This window comes from Rattus norvegicus, chromosome 20 (assembly GCF_036323735.1).
Source record: "Rattus norvegicus strain BN/NHsdMcwi chromosome 20, GRCr8, whole genome shotgun sequence".
NCBI classification, from domain to species: domain Eukaryota; kingdom Metazoa; phylum Chordata; class Mammalia; order Rodentia; family Muridae; genus Rattus; species Rattus norvegicus.
In genome coordinates, this window is record NC_086038.1 from 30,504,302 (window position 1) to 30,520,553 (window position 16,252).

Genomic DNA, 16,252 nt, shown 5'->3' on the forward strand with positions numbered 1-16,252 from the left:
CTGCCTTGCAGCTTCCATAGCAACCTCTGTGGAAACCCTGGGAGGGGCACCTCCATCCCGGGTCTGGAACAAGTTGAGAAATTCATTCTAGACACTCCCCTTTTTCTTCCTGGGTCGTTCTACTTTTTAAAAAAGAAAATGAAGAGGCAGGCAGTAGTGGTGCATGCCTTTAATCTCAGCACTTAGGAGGCAGAGGCAGGTGCATTTCTGTAAGTTTGAGGACAGCCTGGTCTACAGAGCGAGTTCCAGGACTGCCAGGGCTATACAGAGAAACTCTGTCTGGAAAAAAAAAAGTAAAGAAAGAAAGTAAGAGGAAGGAAAAAAAGAGGGAAGGGAAAGGAGAGGGAGGGGGAAAGAAGGGGAGGGAAGAGGAGGGAGGGAGAGAGGAAGAAAAGGGAAGGGGAGGGGAAGGAAAGGAAGAGAAGGAAGAGAAGGGAAGGAAGGAGAGGAAAAATGATAGAAAAGGAAACATGTGCATTGGCCAAGATTGAAATGGGATTCTTCCCTCCTTTCTTCTCTTCTCTCCTCTCTGCAAACGTAGAAAGCCAAACCCCCTTGGACTTTGCAGTGGAGGGATGAGGACCACTTGCCCATCAGAAGCTTTGCTTGGGAGGGCAGGGATGACAGGCTTCAGAGATCAAGACCTGGGCTTTCCTGGGACACCATCCATGCTGCTGCGTGTTTGCACAGCACTCTGATGTCACCTTTACTCCTCAACGTGCTGCCTCTACACATCCCAGAGAAGGAAAGAGACAGACACTCGATACCTGTCTTGGTCTTTTGCCACCTCTCTTGGTGTACTGGTGTATTCCAACTGCCATCACCAGGATGTGACCCCATGAGGCCATTTCAAAGCCTAGTTAGGGTTCTATCACTGTGAAGAGACACCATGACCAAGGCAACTCTTATAAAGGCAAACATTTATTTGGGGCTGGCTTCCAGTTCCAGAGGTTTAGTCCATTATCAGCATGGTGAGAAACATGGCGGCATGCAGGCAGACATAGTGCTGGAAGGAGCTGAGTGTTCTACATCTTGATCCATAGGCAGCAGCAGGAGGCTGAGTCAGCTGGGCATGGTTTGAACATATGAGAACTCCAAGCTCACCTCCACGTTTCCTCCAACAAGGCCACACCTACTCAACAAAGCCACACTTCCTAATAGTGCCACTCCCTGTGGGCCTATGGAGGTTGTTTTATTCAAACCATCACAGAGGTCTTTCTGATACCGCTGTCTCTGTGGTACCTTCGATGGTGTCTGGTTCTAGGACTGAGTGGATAGAAGACAGAGGTGGAAGATTCCAGGCACAGTCACCAAGCCTCTGAAGGCTGGTGTCTAGACTCTTCCTTACATATAACACACAGGGGCATATGGAATGCATGCATGTTCACACATACTCACAAGCCATTACATACAATATACATATATGCAGTCATGTTCCTTTATACACACCCAAGAAGAGAGGCACTTGCCTTCTCAGCCCTAGCTAGAGAGATCTGAAGATGGGAGTTAGGGCAAAACTGGCCCAGTATCCTGGGCATGGTGCAGGGGCTAGAGCCCTCTGCCCAGGGTCTTTGCATGAGGAACAGGAGAGAGACTCAGTCTCACTAGGGTCCCTCAGCTCAAGAAAGTACAGAGTAGCTGTGTCTGGTCTGTCTGTCCCCCAGACCCTCAAGATCCTATTTAAACAGAGCTGAGGAGGTGGAGGTGGCATAAAGTACCTACAGCCCAACAGAGAGAGACCCAAGCACAGAGGGCAGCCAAGATGTTTCTCCACTCACTCAGCTCCCTGGCCATTTCTTGCCAGCTTTGGTTGGGAGAAAGGCATTGTTTAGAGGAACAAGTCGAGTTTCTGCCAAAGCCTGTCTGGCTGAACTGCACCAAGTCAGGGCCCCCAGGAACTTTTCCAGCCAAGAAGTGTTGAGTGGTGGCCAGCTCTGCCAAGGGCTGGGGATAGGGGAGACTACAGATGCCCCTGCTACCTGCTGCCTGCCCCTTCCAGCTGGCTCCGCCCAGTTATTTCCTTTAGTCGGGCTGAGCTGGCCACACAATATATATACAAATAAACAGGGGCTTTCACACACACACACACACACACACACACACACACACACACACACACACACACACATACACACATACACACACATGCACGCACGCACGTGCACACATGCACACACATGCACATGCAGACACATGCATGCATGCATGCACGCACGTGCACGCACGTCTGAGTTCACTGGATCAAGAGCATCCTATGAACTATTTTAAGTCCTGCCGATGGAGTCATTTTAACAGGTGTTGATCTACGAAAAGCAAAGCTTAGGGATGCTGTATCATGTAAAATCCAGTGGAAATGCAAAGAATGTCCCAGCTGGCACTCAAACTCAAGGTGGCCAGTCCTTTGGCCCATACTCCTTCCTGTGCGGGCATGCCTCCTACTGGCGAGGTTCACACCTGGCACAGAGACCTCACTGCTGGATCCAGTGCCTTCCCAGCAAGGCTAAGAAGGGACAACATGGGGAAGTAGCCCCCTGGCTGGTCCCTTTTTCCAGCCCTACTTGTTCACACAGCCAAGAGGCTCAAAAGACAGCCTTCTCTGGACTGTCCTGCAGCCTCATTGCACGGGACTCTGCTGGAATCTGAGGTACCCCACAGGCTGTTTTACACCTCTGCTCCCCAGTTTGTGGTTCCCTTTTGAAGGCTGTGGGGCTTTAAGAAGTAGGGCCTGGATGGTGGAACAGACCTAACTGGGCAGGCTTTTGAAGGCTAGACCTGTTTTCTGGTTCTGCTCTCTTAAGCCACTGTGGGAGAAGCCTCCTTCTCCATACACTTCTGAAGCTCCACGTCGCTCCACAGTGAACTGAAATCTCTCTGAAACTGTGAGCCGAGATTAAAACCCCTGGCCTTGTTTCTTTCAGGAATGACAAAAGCTCCCAATATCATCTTATTTCTTTTATGTCTTCAAGGCATAGATCGTCTCTTACCTCTTTCTGCTATTACAGCAGGCGACTCTGCTATCTACCACCACTGTAACTAACTCACTGTAGCCTGTAGGCTACAAGACTCCCCTCCCAAGGATGCAGGAACCAGTTTAAACCAGTGCTTCTGTGACTAGAATCAATGGGCAACTTGGGACCAGAGGAAGACCAGCTTCTATCCACAGCTTCCTTGGTTCTTCGCAGGCCTCAGTTTCCTCACCTGCTCCAGCATCCTCCAGGCTGACCCCAGGGCTGCCCATGCCCCATCACATGCAGGCCAGCCTCGCTGAGCATCTGTGTTCCCACGTTGATGTTTCTCGGCCACACTTTGTTCAATGTGTGCTCAGAGCAAAGGGCAGGTGGGGCGCAGGAGTCCCCGCTGACAAGCAAAACAGAGAGGTTATGTGACTCGTCTGAAGTCACCCAGCAGCTGCAACACCAGAGTCCTGCTCCCCTTTCATTGTGTTCCAAGTGACTAGTTTCAAATTGTGGATGTGAAGGCACCATGCCAGGGGCTAAAGGACATCCATTCCTGTCCCTTTCACAGGGCTGGGGAACTCGCCAGCTAACTAGGGAGGGGATGAGAGAAGGTTAGGCAGGGGAAGAGCCCCTGGGTCTGAAACTCAGCTGTCACCACAAGCTGTCAGTGTAGAGCGTCTAATGACTCCAAGCTGTTCTGGAACGTTCTCTCTACCCCGGGGAGCCTCCGGGCAGTCTGACTGCAATTCACAGCAGCTGTGTGGGCTGCCTATAGGCAGCAAGCCCAGCCTCCAGGGACCCCAGTGACTACAGCCCCAGGCTACAGTGGGCCAGGGGATGGCGGCATCCTTTTCCCTCTGCCAGAGGAGTAGAGGGCAGGGCTATGTGACCAGAGGGGCCAGAAGTCAGCTCTGTCTTTCCCTCTCTCTCTTCCTTTCTTCCTCCTTCCCTCTCTTCTTTCCTCCATCTCTTTCTCTTTCTCTCCCTTCATCCCTCCCTCCCTCCAGGCTGGTAGAAGGTGTTAGCATTCTATCTAAGCTCCGCTCCCAGTTACCTGGCAACAGTCAGGTATGCCTGACACTATAAAGGGCTGCCCCCTTCTCACTCTCTTGCTCTGGTTCCCTCCTGCTTTTATCCTCTTCCCCCTTTGTCCCTTCTCTTCTCACTCCCCTCCTCCCTTCTCTCCATGTGCTCATGGCTGGCCTCTACTCTTCTATTTCTCTGCTTCTTGCTCTCTGTGCCCTACTACCCCCTTAACTCCCCTCCCCATGCCCTGAATAGACTCTATTCTATACTATACTGTCGTGTGGCTCTTCCCTCAGGGGGAAAGGGATGTCTCAGCATGGGCCCACTGAGGCACCCCCTCTCCCCAGACCCCCATAGAACATATCCCCCTCTCTCCTTATCTTTTTATAACACAACATTGGTGCTAAAACCCAGGATTGACCAAGGACCTGGGACATATCCTCTCTTTATCTTTTTATAAACACATCAGAAGGTACTCAAGGTAGGGCAGAGGGTGCCACGGACCGTTGAGGCAACCCAGGGGGACTGGTTTCAGGTGGGCAAGGAGTCGGAGAAGGACAAACAGACACAGAGGCAAAGTGGCCTTGGATCTGAGTGCGATTTTACTATTCAAGCATCAGACTTTTATAATCATAAAGCGAAGAGAAAAGCAATGTTGCATATACACAGGAACAGAAAGGACAAAGGTTCCCAGGAACAGTTTTACAATGTTCTTATTAGATTGGACCCAACTCCAAGAAATCAGTAAAGCATTCATTTGCAAGGAACATGTGAAGTTGATGTTATCTCTAACGTTTGAGACAGTAGCCAAGTTGGCAAGTCACTCAGTGGTAGCTGTGGTCAGCAGTCAATTACCTGAGATTTTACAGTAACCTTCTTCTTGTTTTGTGAGCTGCCAAGTTAGATTCGTCAGATATGGGCTTCTAATGTATAATATATCTGGGGTCTTCTCGTTTATTAATGTAATCTTTTATGTTAACATCTTTTATTCCCTAGGCTTCCTAATTTCCTCTAATATATTTAATTCTAACACTAACTCTACTTAGGGGCTGTTATAACTGTGTAATGATACCATCTCTATTCTCTTCAAATAAGAAGCACCATGGGGGTCGTGATTGTGCCAATTTCTTCATAAATGGGAGTGAATAATATGATACCTTTGCTCCATTGTGATTGATCTATTGTTTTCCAGATTCATCATAAACTCCTGTATATGGCAAGGGATCAGGGGGAGCTGTGGCCCCATCCTGCTTACAGGGGGAAACCACCATCTCCCTGCTATAAGCCGTTGACATCTGCCATCCACGAATCTCTTAGGAATGCGATAAGAGATTCCTTTCCTTGTAGAGATTTCAGGGTTGTTTAAAGAAAACTCACAAGAGTGAGTGACTGGAATAATTTCCTGTCTAACCATTCCCACTCTTAAGGGCTATGTCTTTACAGAGGGCTCTGGTAAAGCAATTCTTAGTGCTGTAGTTCAGTCAAAAGTCCCAATTCCATAAGATAAATGGTGACATTTTCCCACAGAAAGGTCAAATGCAAAATAGGGTCAGCGGTTACCTCTATTGCACTTTCTGTGATCTTTCTTTGTCCGTGGGTGGATAGTAGGACAGAACATGCCCTGAGCAAAAGTACACAGGGTAGAAATGAGATAGCAAGAAAAGATGTTCAAGCATGGTAGCCAGGACGCGTGAAGCACGTATCCTTCTGAGAGCGCAGCCAACCCCTCCAGGAGACTGACTTCCTGAAGTCATCACCTCGGATGAGTGTGCCAGGCTTTCGCCCAGTCACACAGACTCTCCTGGAGGGGGTGTGGCACGAGGGATTCTCAGAACACCCTCCCACACAGTGGGACAGCTAAAGACCCAAGACAGACCAGCTCAGGCTACGAGGAGCTGAACCGCTCCACATCTTTCCTTCCCTCAGCAGTTCAGATGTTAATATAAACACTGCCATTTGTGAGCTGTGTGACCTCCAGTAAGTTACTGAGATCTCTGTGCAAGTCACTGAAGCATCTGGTGCAAACATCTAGCTCCCTAGGTCACTGTGAGGATTCATGAAGAAAGACCATGTAGCAGAGGGACTGCCGTCAGCCCCTGCTTCCTTCTGGAGCACCCTTCCCCGGTCTCACAGCCAAACCAGGCTTTCCCCATGTCAAGGAAGGTTTGGGTTGGCTTAGACCTCACCGATGCAGCCAGTGAGGCGACAATGGGTCATGGTGTGGAGCAGATGTATTGACTCACACAGAAACTGAGAGCAGGAATGACTAAAGGTACCCAGGGTCCTTCTCTCATATGCCCTCAACCCCCAACAAAAAGATGTCAGAATAAAGGGAAGTTGGCCAGCCAGGCAGGCAGGCAGGCAGGCAGGCAGGCAGGCAGGCAGGCAGGCAGGCAGGCAGGCAGGCAGGCAGGCAGGCAGGGTAGACAGGGCAGGAGTACTAGACACTGGCTGCCTTGAGGTTCCTTGGGTGCTTTCTGTTCTCAGGGTTCAGGGAGAGTCTCAAGTGTTCTGCCTTCACCAATGGGTTAATCTGTGGCCCCAAAATATGACAGAATGATTGAGATCAGGAGGAAAGGGAAGCGAGGCCTTGTGGGAGGAAGCAGGTCCCTGGGGGAGTGTTCTGGGAGGGTCTCCCTCCTCTCTAACCCGTCTCTGTCTCTCTAAGCGGTCTCTTGTCTCTCTCCTCTCTGCCTTCTGGCAGTCATGAGGTGAACAACTTTGCTCAACCACATGGCCACACCTCCATGATGGGGTGGGAATCTCTGAAGCCATGGGCCCAACTCCTACTTCAAAACTCTCTTCAGCTTTTTGCTACTGTGACAAAAAGTCCGATTAACATAGAAGGTGTCAGGCTATAGAGTATAGAGCCCATATATGATATTGTATAACACACACACACACACACACACACATACACACACACACACACACACAAGTATGAACATACATACACACATACTATATCAACTCCGGTGCTCCCCAATTACAATGGGGAAAACCTCACAATGCTCACCTACAGGAAACACACTTTTCCCACCAACCTTTTGCTTCCCCTCCCTCATCTACCAATAAGTATTCCCCAAGAGACCTCACACATGAGGCTCAGGGATGTGACTCAGGGATGGTAGAGAGCTTGGGTAGTGTGCATGGGGACCTGAGTTTGGTCTTCAGTATTACATATGCCAGGCCTGGCTCAGGCCTGTCATTAGTGCTCAGGAGGTAGGGGCAAGCAAGGTGGGGAGTTCAAGGCCATCTTTGGCTAGCTGAGGTCTAGCCTGGGCTACACAAAACACTGTCTCAAAAAACAAGGCAAACAGAAAAAGAAACCCTATGGGGAAATGATCTGGGCACATTTAGGAAAAGGCAATGGTAAGACAAGGACCAAAGAAGAAACACTTATCCATCTCCCTTTTCCCAAGTGTAACAATGAACCCCAGCATCCCCAGAGGGGCAGATCCTAGCATTGAGAGTGAAGAGAAGCAGAACTGCCCAGGAGAGGCAGCAGCAGCCAGAGGGAGCTTTTTGAAGGGGGTGACCAGGGAACAGGCCTCAAGGACGGGTTGGAAAAGATGGACGGTAGGTAAAGCTCATGGGTATCAGTGGACCTGAAGTTCTCTATCCAGGCAGGAGCAAAGGAGGAGAGGAGGGATGCTTGCAGGATCCTGGGAGGCCCAACTGCGCTGCTCAAGGGCTTGCGGCACTGGCCAATAGCACAGGATTTCTAAGTTTTGCCTCCCTCACGTGCCTGCCTATGAGGGCAAAAGAAGACCATATGGGGGGTGGGGGGAAAGGGCTGACCTGGGGGCTGCAGGCGGGGCCCAACAGCTGCTGTCTGGTGAGTGTGCAGATCCTCAGTGAGCCAGTCTGAGTCACATGACAGGAGGACGGCCATCAGCTACGAGCCACTCCTGTCAGTCCAGAGTCTGGGAAACTGAGTGGAACACCTCTATAAGCCTCAGGATCCTCGTAAAGTGGGATTCAAATCTGGGCCCCACCAGTCCCCAAGGCTCTAGGGCAGAAATGGATGAGGAAGCCAATAGGAAAGATAGTTTATAAACTTAAGGGTCAGCACTTTGGAGAGGTTAAGGATGGTGGCTATAGAGCCTCAGGTTCAAGATGAGAAGCCAGCAGAGATTTTAGTGTCCAGCAGGCGCTCCCTGGGAGTAGACCTGGGAGGTATTGTGCATAGAACTCTCTGGTCCAATCCCCATGTAAGATGTAAGACCTGTTTAATAGACGCTCAAACCAAGGCCTGGAAAAAGAGGAAGATTCCAGCCACCAACCCCCATAGTCAACAACTGTCAAGAGACAGTCATGACTGCGGCTCCTGTGGTCAGCCTGTCCAGGGTCCCTCCGAAACTGTACAAGGAGTTCCTTCTAAGTACTCTCTACTTGCTTCTGTTCCTCAGCTCTGCCTGGTTTTGTCGACTCCATCCCACCCACCCTGTACAGCCTCCAAGCCCCTCTCTCCAGCCTGGTCCCTGAGGCTCTGCTGTGTTTGCTTTAGGGAAGCTGTGTCAGCAGGACCCCTGTCAGCCAGACTCCTCACCTCTGTTTACTGGTGTGTATCCCTTTATGTCCCTTCTATCCTAAGAGCCAGAAATGCAGGTCCTGACTTGCAGCTCCATCGCCCACCCTCTGGGGGGGCACCGACCTCTGCGACCTGTGACCAGTGTGAGGCCCTAGCCAGCGGACTCGATGTCTGGGCCCGCCTTGCTGCTGCTGCTGGCTGGTAGGGGAAGGGCTGTAGGAAAAGGGGGTTGTCCTCTGGAGACAGGATCGAAGCATGATAACTCAGTTCCAGGGCAGAGAGATGGCTTTTCAGTTAGAGCATTCCCTCAACAAGCCTGGCTCAGTTTGATCCCCAGAACTGAGGTAGAAGGAGAGAACCAGCTCCATACAGTTGTCTTCTGACCCCCTACTTGTACGTCATAGCAGAACTATCAATTATTGTTATTGTGGACCCCTGGGCGAGGGACTAAAGTGCGCATTTCACAGATGCAGACCTGGCTTCCAGGTTCTCCCAGCATCCCTCAGTTCCTACCTGGCTCAGGGGCTGGGCTGCCCTTCCCACAGAGGCTCCTCCATTTTGGTCTCTCTCTTTTTCCCCTTCTCCTTCTCTTCTCTCTCTGGGTACATGCCCCCTTCTCCCCCACACCCTCCCCACTGATGACTCCCCTGGTCTCAATCCTTATGGCCAGTGAACCCTCCAGAGAGCAACTTCCAATAAACCTGCCTTTAATATAATCTAATCTGGTTTGAATCAGCTCATTTCACCAGGGGAGAAATAACCTACCTTTTTGTCATCATCGTTATCATCATCATCATCATCACCACCACCACCACCACCATCATCATCAACACCATAACTATTACTATTATTGTTTGGGTTTTTTGTTTTGTTTTGCTTTTGTTTTTAGTCAGGATATAGCCTTGGCTATCCAGGAACTTGCTCTGTAGACCAGGCTGGCCTCGAACTCAAGGATCTGCCTCCCAAGTGCTGAGATTAAAGGCATGTGCCACGACTCCCAGCTTAAAACAATTATTGTTTTAAAAGGAGTTTCCACATCCCTCTCATTCACTGCAGAGACCAGAAGAAAGGCTTGAGCCATGGAATACCTCTGTGTTTGAACAATCACAGTCATGTGCATTTCCCCAGGTTAAAAAACATGGGCACACTTACGTGGAAAAAGCTCACATACTTCAAACTCACACTCCGTTTGAGCCACCGAGGTCACTCTGCCGCCTCTGACCTATACACACCCAGTTCATCCATCCCCACATGGCTCATTCCCACAGCAGAGCAAACCTCTCTGGTAGGATGGGTCCCCATCAGCTTGGGACCTTCTCTAGGAGACTCCCGGGGCCCCCCAATTGTTAAGCGGACTCTGCTCTTCTGAGGTTTCAGACACTTCAGAGATCAATTTGACCAAAGACAGCAAACATTTTAAAATCTCATGGCCCTCGACAAGGCCGCACTCCTTCCTGGTACCCCACAGGGAATCTATGACTTACGACTGTACAGATGTTCACAACAGCAATGGACAGGCATGACAGCTCACACATATGTTCCCAGGGGCGTGGCTCCGTAAGCCCCCATGTAAGTGCGGGTGGCTAGGGGTGCAGTGGGAGTGAATGAGGCAGGCTTCCGAGAACCGACGTGGGAAGGGCTCCAGGACATATGGTAAGCAGGAAAAAGCAAACTGCAAAACGCTCTGTGAGGTATGTCCACAGGCTGCCTCAAACAGAGCCGATGACACACGTGTGTAAATAAACAGCAAGGAGAACAGGCCCCTAAGATGCGTGCCCCGGTGTAAACATGATTACCCCAAGGAGAGGCGAGGGATCTGAGTGTGTGATTTGGGGTGGACTCTTTCCTGGTCGTTGTATATTGGGGTTTTGAGAGGGGTTGTATGTCTGTATTTAGTGGAGGTGAGGACATAGATGGGTCAGAGGACAGCTTTCAGTGGTCAGTTTTCGGATCCAGGAATTGAAACCAGGTCATCAGGCTAAGCTGCAAGCATCCTTAACCCTTGAGCAGCCTGGCCTGTGTGAGCCGTAGTCTTTTGTTTCCTCTGAGATGCGTTCTCCAGCCTAGCTAGCTTCAGCATGATCCTTCTGCTTCTGCCCCCTTTCAGGTCTTCCGCCATCAGCTGTGCCATCTTGCTATTGCTTGCCCCTTTCTCTTCTGTGAGAATGCGGCTGTGGATCAGTCAGGCAGGAGAAGAGAGCTTGCGTCTTTCAGGTTTCGAGGGCAGCGGGTGGGCAGGATCTGAAGAGATGATCCAATCACCAGCCAGAGAGCCCTTTCCAGACCTGACTCTGCAACCCAGAGTGTCTCCGGGCCTGACAGCTGTGGATCTCCCCCACCTCAGCTTGGCTTGTCTAAAAGAGCCCAGGCCACCTGACAGATGAGGCCACCCAGAGTCACAAAGAACAAGAGGGCAGGGCTGGGCAAATCAGAGGGCAGAACCTCAGAGAGGAGGGAAGGAAGCAGGTCCTGGTCAGCTAGATGGAGAAAGGGGCAGACAGTTACTCATGCAAAGACTCCTGGGAGAAGAGCTATCCACTTCTGCTTCGAGCTGAGGAGGGTCCTGTGGTGAGGTCAGCCCTTCCCATGCTCCATGGTCTCATGAAGGCATTGGGCAACACACCTGACAGCCAAGGGGTGGTTGGGTCATAACCAACAGCGAGGTGAGGAGGCTTTAGACAATGGAAGCTCTGAGAGGTATGATGCCTTGCCTGAAGTCACACAGCTGGCCCCAAGTCTCACAACATCTTTCTGAACATCTTCCAGACATCTTCTAAAACAATACCTTCATCTCTCTAGGTCAGATCCCGAGCCCCCTCTCTGGCCCCCTTGCAGAGTCTTTCTGAACTGAAAGCTTGGGTTGAGACATATTCAGAAATACACCCATCCCCGAGAGGGGGTAGTCCTACTGAGTGCTGAGATATCATACACCCATCCCCTAAAGGAGTAGTCCTATTGAGTGCTGAGATATCATACACCCATCCCCTAGAGGGGTGGTCCTACTGAGTGCTGAGATATCATACACCCATCCCCTAGAGGGGTGGTCCTATTGAGTGCTGAGATATCATACACCCATCCCCGAGAAGGGTAGTCCTACTGAGTGCTGAGATATCATACACCCATCCCCTAGAGGGGTGGTCCTACTGAGTGCTGAGATATCATACACCCATCCCCTAGAGGAGTAGTCCTACTGAATGCTGAGATATCATACCCCCATCCCCTAGAGGAGTAGTCCTACTGAGTGCTGAGATATCATACCCCCATCCCCTAGAGGGGTGGTCCTATTGAGTGCTGAGATATCATACACCCATCCCCGAGAAGGGTAGTCCTACTGAGTGCTGAGATATCATACACCCATCCCCTAGAGGAGTAGTCCTACTGAATGCTGAGATATCATACCCCCATCCCCTAGAGGAGTAGTCCTACTGAGTGCTGAGATATCATACCCCCATCCCCTAGAGGAGTAGTCCTACTGAGTGCTGAGATATCATACCCCCATCCCCTAGAGGGGTGGTCCTACTGAGTGCTGAGTTACCTTTGGGAAGCACAGGAATAGTCACATCAATAGGGATAAATCAGTATCATGGCAAGCGACACAATTTCCCTTTTCCGGTCTTGGGGGTGGGGTGTTGTAGAAATGTAAATTTGAGGTTGTGGGTCTGCTTTGTAAATCCCTCAGATACTCAGATTACCCTCTATACCTTCCCCCCAAATTACCCTCAGCTGCATTGAAGCTCTGAAAAGAAGGTGTTTCATTTCTGGGGGCAGAAACGAAAGCTCAGAGAGGTCGTGTGCCTTGCCTGACGTCACACAGCTGGCAGTATCCTGGTCTAGACTGGGGCCTGGGATCCAAAGTTTATCTTGAAGAAAGCAAAGCTGGACAAGCAGAGAAACTTCTGTCTTTCAGCCACATCAAGATTCCCCCTACCCACCCCCACAGCAGCCAGCGTAAACTCCTTGGCCCCAGCCCAGGGATCATCAAGCACGTGTGTGCTGCTTATGGTTGTTCCCTACACACGTAGCCCTAGACGCCCAGCCCCCAAGTCTCCCTGTCTGCTTGCCAATTTCTGAAGGTGACAGTAATGAGGCTGTAATGGGTGAGTTTTCACTATGCCCAAGTGTTCTCACTTCGACCATTCAAGCCAGATAGTTTCTGGCATCTGGGTCCAATTGGCAGGCTGGTGGGGGTGCTGGCGGTGGTGGAGGGGAGAAAGACGACAGAAAGCGAAGGCTGGGCTTCCCAGTCCCTCCACGGACGTGCCCGGAGCTCTGACATGCCCTATCCCTTTTCCGGTCATTGCAGCCAAGACCAGGAGGAAGCTGGTTGGGCACCAGGCCAGCCAGACGAAGTGGGTAACTGGAGTGGCAGCCCTGTTCACAGACATGGAGGAAGCTGGGCAGGCCCTGGTGGTCTATGTGGGGCCACGTCCTGGAGTAAGGTTGGCGGAGGCAGCTGAGTGCTAGCCTGGAGTCTTCTAGATTGGTGGAATGCTTTCTGGAATAAATGAGTTCAGTAGGGAGCTACTGGCTTACAGCTGAGTTGGTCTTCTGTGAGGTCTGAGTGAGCTGAGCTAATTTACACTTCCTCTAGGGAATCCCAAGAAAGTGAGAGTTTGTGCTAAAAGCCCTAGACTTGTCCTGAAGGGCAGATGAGCCTGTGTTGTGTCTCTTCCCTGCATAGGGTACTACAACAGGTACTCAGTTCTCTCTCTAATCCTGGCTCTGTCTTGCTTTGTAGTACCTGATGGGTAAACCTGGACCGAGGTCCTCAAGAGTCTGTGTGCAACTTGTTCTCTACACCTCAGAGTATATTCTCTCAGGAGCACCAACATGCACTCTGATAGCAACAGATAGAAAGGTGACCATCTGTTGATATGAATGACTTTTGAAATCACTCAAGTCCCTGGACCAGAGATTCAGACAAGTGGCAGCAGTCACCTCTCATAAACCTGTGTCGAATGGCTGTTTGACAGTCAGCTCTTTCCAAGCCAAAGCTACCGCTATAGTAGCCCAAGCTGGGAAAGGCCCTGAGATCAATCAGAACACCTCCCACCTCCTACCCACACCCCACTGATGTCTCCAGAGACCAGACATGGGAGGGAGCCCCTCAGGCATACTGCAGACACCAGTCATATCTCTTCTCCACCAGTCTTCCCTTGTTCCCTTTGCTTATGCCCTGGCTCCAGTCCATCCATCACAGGCTTGGTTTCCCCAGAGGACCTTCAGTGTTCATGTGACCCACCCACTACTAAATAAAAGCAAGGGAACAAGCCAGTCACTCTGAAAAGGTGGTGCTACCCTTGGAAAGAACGTAGATGTGGGTAGAGAGGGATTCAATCAGTCTGTTCTTATAAAGTGAAGATTCACCGGCTGGGGATGTGGCTTTGTCTAGCACGCATGAAGCCCTGGAACTCCATGAACCAGGTGTGGTTGCGCATGCCAGTAAGTCTAGCACTTGGGAGATAGAGGGAAGCATCAGGAGTCTAAGATCATCCTCGGCTACATAGGGAGTTTGGGATGGGCCTGGGCTACACAGAACTCCATCTCAAAAAGAGAAAAGAAAGAGTGAAAATCCCAGAACAAAGGGGACCAATTCCACAGAAAATGAAGATTTGAGGTTCACTTTATGCTTGTTTGCTAGGGAAAAGTCTTTCATCCTTCCTGTGTCAGCTTTGTAAGACAGATGAGAGGATGGCGAGGTAGATAGATGGCAGATGGATATGGATAGATGATGATAGATAGATGATGGATGGATGGATGGGTGAATGGGTGGATGATGGGCAGGTATTTGCTAGACACATGGAAGAATGGATGGATGGATGGATGGATGGATGGATGGATGGATGATGGGCAGGTAGCTGTGGGATGATGTCATTACGCAGGTGAAAGTAGGTACAAGCTAGAAAGAGGCCTGTCATTGGACGAGAAGGAAGGATGTGTGAGAGAAAAGTTTGAGGGAAGAGGAGGAGAAGCAGCGGAGAGAACATGGAGTCTGGTGTTAAGATTCCTCTCTGTACATTTACAGGTTGTTATGAATGTGTACAGGGCTTTGTGTACAGGGTTTTGTGTGTCTAGGTGGGCAATTGTATTTTATCGATTGGATCAGAGGTTATTGTGTTGTGTGTTCTTCCATGTGGAGATTTAAGTTTAAGAGAGTGTGTGGTGGCTGGAGACACTGGGTTGCCACAGAATTGGGATGTGTATGTCTGGCATGGTGGCAACCTGCCTTGGAAACTAGATGGGTAGAAAGAATGTTGCCAGGCTCAGAGAGAAGCCATCGGCTGTGTGATATGGGACGGAACAGAGTGGGTAAGACACTTTGCTGACTGAGATGAAGATGACTAACCGATGTCTTGGGGCACTGTGGTGTTGGATCTAGTGTGGGTTAAAAGACAGCATCATTTTTAAAAATTTTACAGCCATGTGGATGGATGGATGGATGGATGGATGGATGGATGGATGGATGGATGGGTGGGTGGATGGAAGGATGGATGGATGGATGGATAGGTGGGTGGATGGATGGATGGGTGGATGGATGGGTGGATGGATGGATAGATGGATGGGTGGGTGGATGGATGGATGGGTGGATGGATGGATGATAGATGGATGGGTGGGTGGATGGGTGGATGGATGGATGGATGGATGGGTGGATGGATGGGGGATGGATGGATAGGTGGGTGGGTGGATGGATGGATGGGGGATGGATGGATGGATGGATGGGTGGGTGGATGGATGGATGGGGGATGGATGGATGGATAGGTGGGTGGGTGGATGGATGGATGGATGGATGGGTGGATGGATGGATGGGGGATGGATGGATAGGTGGGTGGGTGGATGGATGGATGGATGGGTGGATGGATGGATGGATGGGTGGATGGATGGATGGATGGATGGATAGATGGATGGATGGATGGATAGGTGGGTGGATGGGTGGATGGATGGATGGATGGATAGGTGGGTGGATGGATGGATGGATAGGTGGGTGGATGGGTGGATGGGTGGATGGATGGATGGATGGATGGATGGATAGATGGATGGATGGATGGATGGATAGGTGGGTGGATGGGTGGATGGATGGATAGATGGATGGATGGATGGATAGATGGGTGGATGGATGGATGGATGGATAGGTGGGTGGATGGGTGGATGGATGGATGGATGGATGGATAGGTGGGTGGATGGATGGATGGATAGGTGGGTGGATGGGTGGATGGATGGATAGATGGATGGATGGATGGATGGATGGATAGATGGGTGGATGGATGGATGGATAGATGGATGGATGGAAGGATGGATGGATGGATAGGTGGGTGGATGGGTGGATGGATGGATAGATGGATGGATAGGTGGGTGGATGGGTGGATGGATGGATAGATGGATGGATGGATGGATAGATGGGTGGATGGATGGATGGATGGATGGGTGGATGGGTGGGTGGATGGATGGATGGATGGATAGATGGATGATGGGTGGGTGGGTGGATGGATGGGTGGATGGATGGGAGAGTGGATGGATGGGTGGAGGGATGGGAGAGTGGATGGATGGGTGGAGGGATGGGTGGATGATGGGCAGGTAACTGCTAGATACATGGGTGGATAGATGGATTGATAATTAAGAATAGATTGGTAGCTAAATGGCAGAAGCAGGTAGATGAATGATAATACATCAATAGCTAAATAGATGGCTGCACCAGTGAGTGAATAGGGAGACAGCCTATAGATAGGTGGGTGGGGTC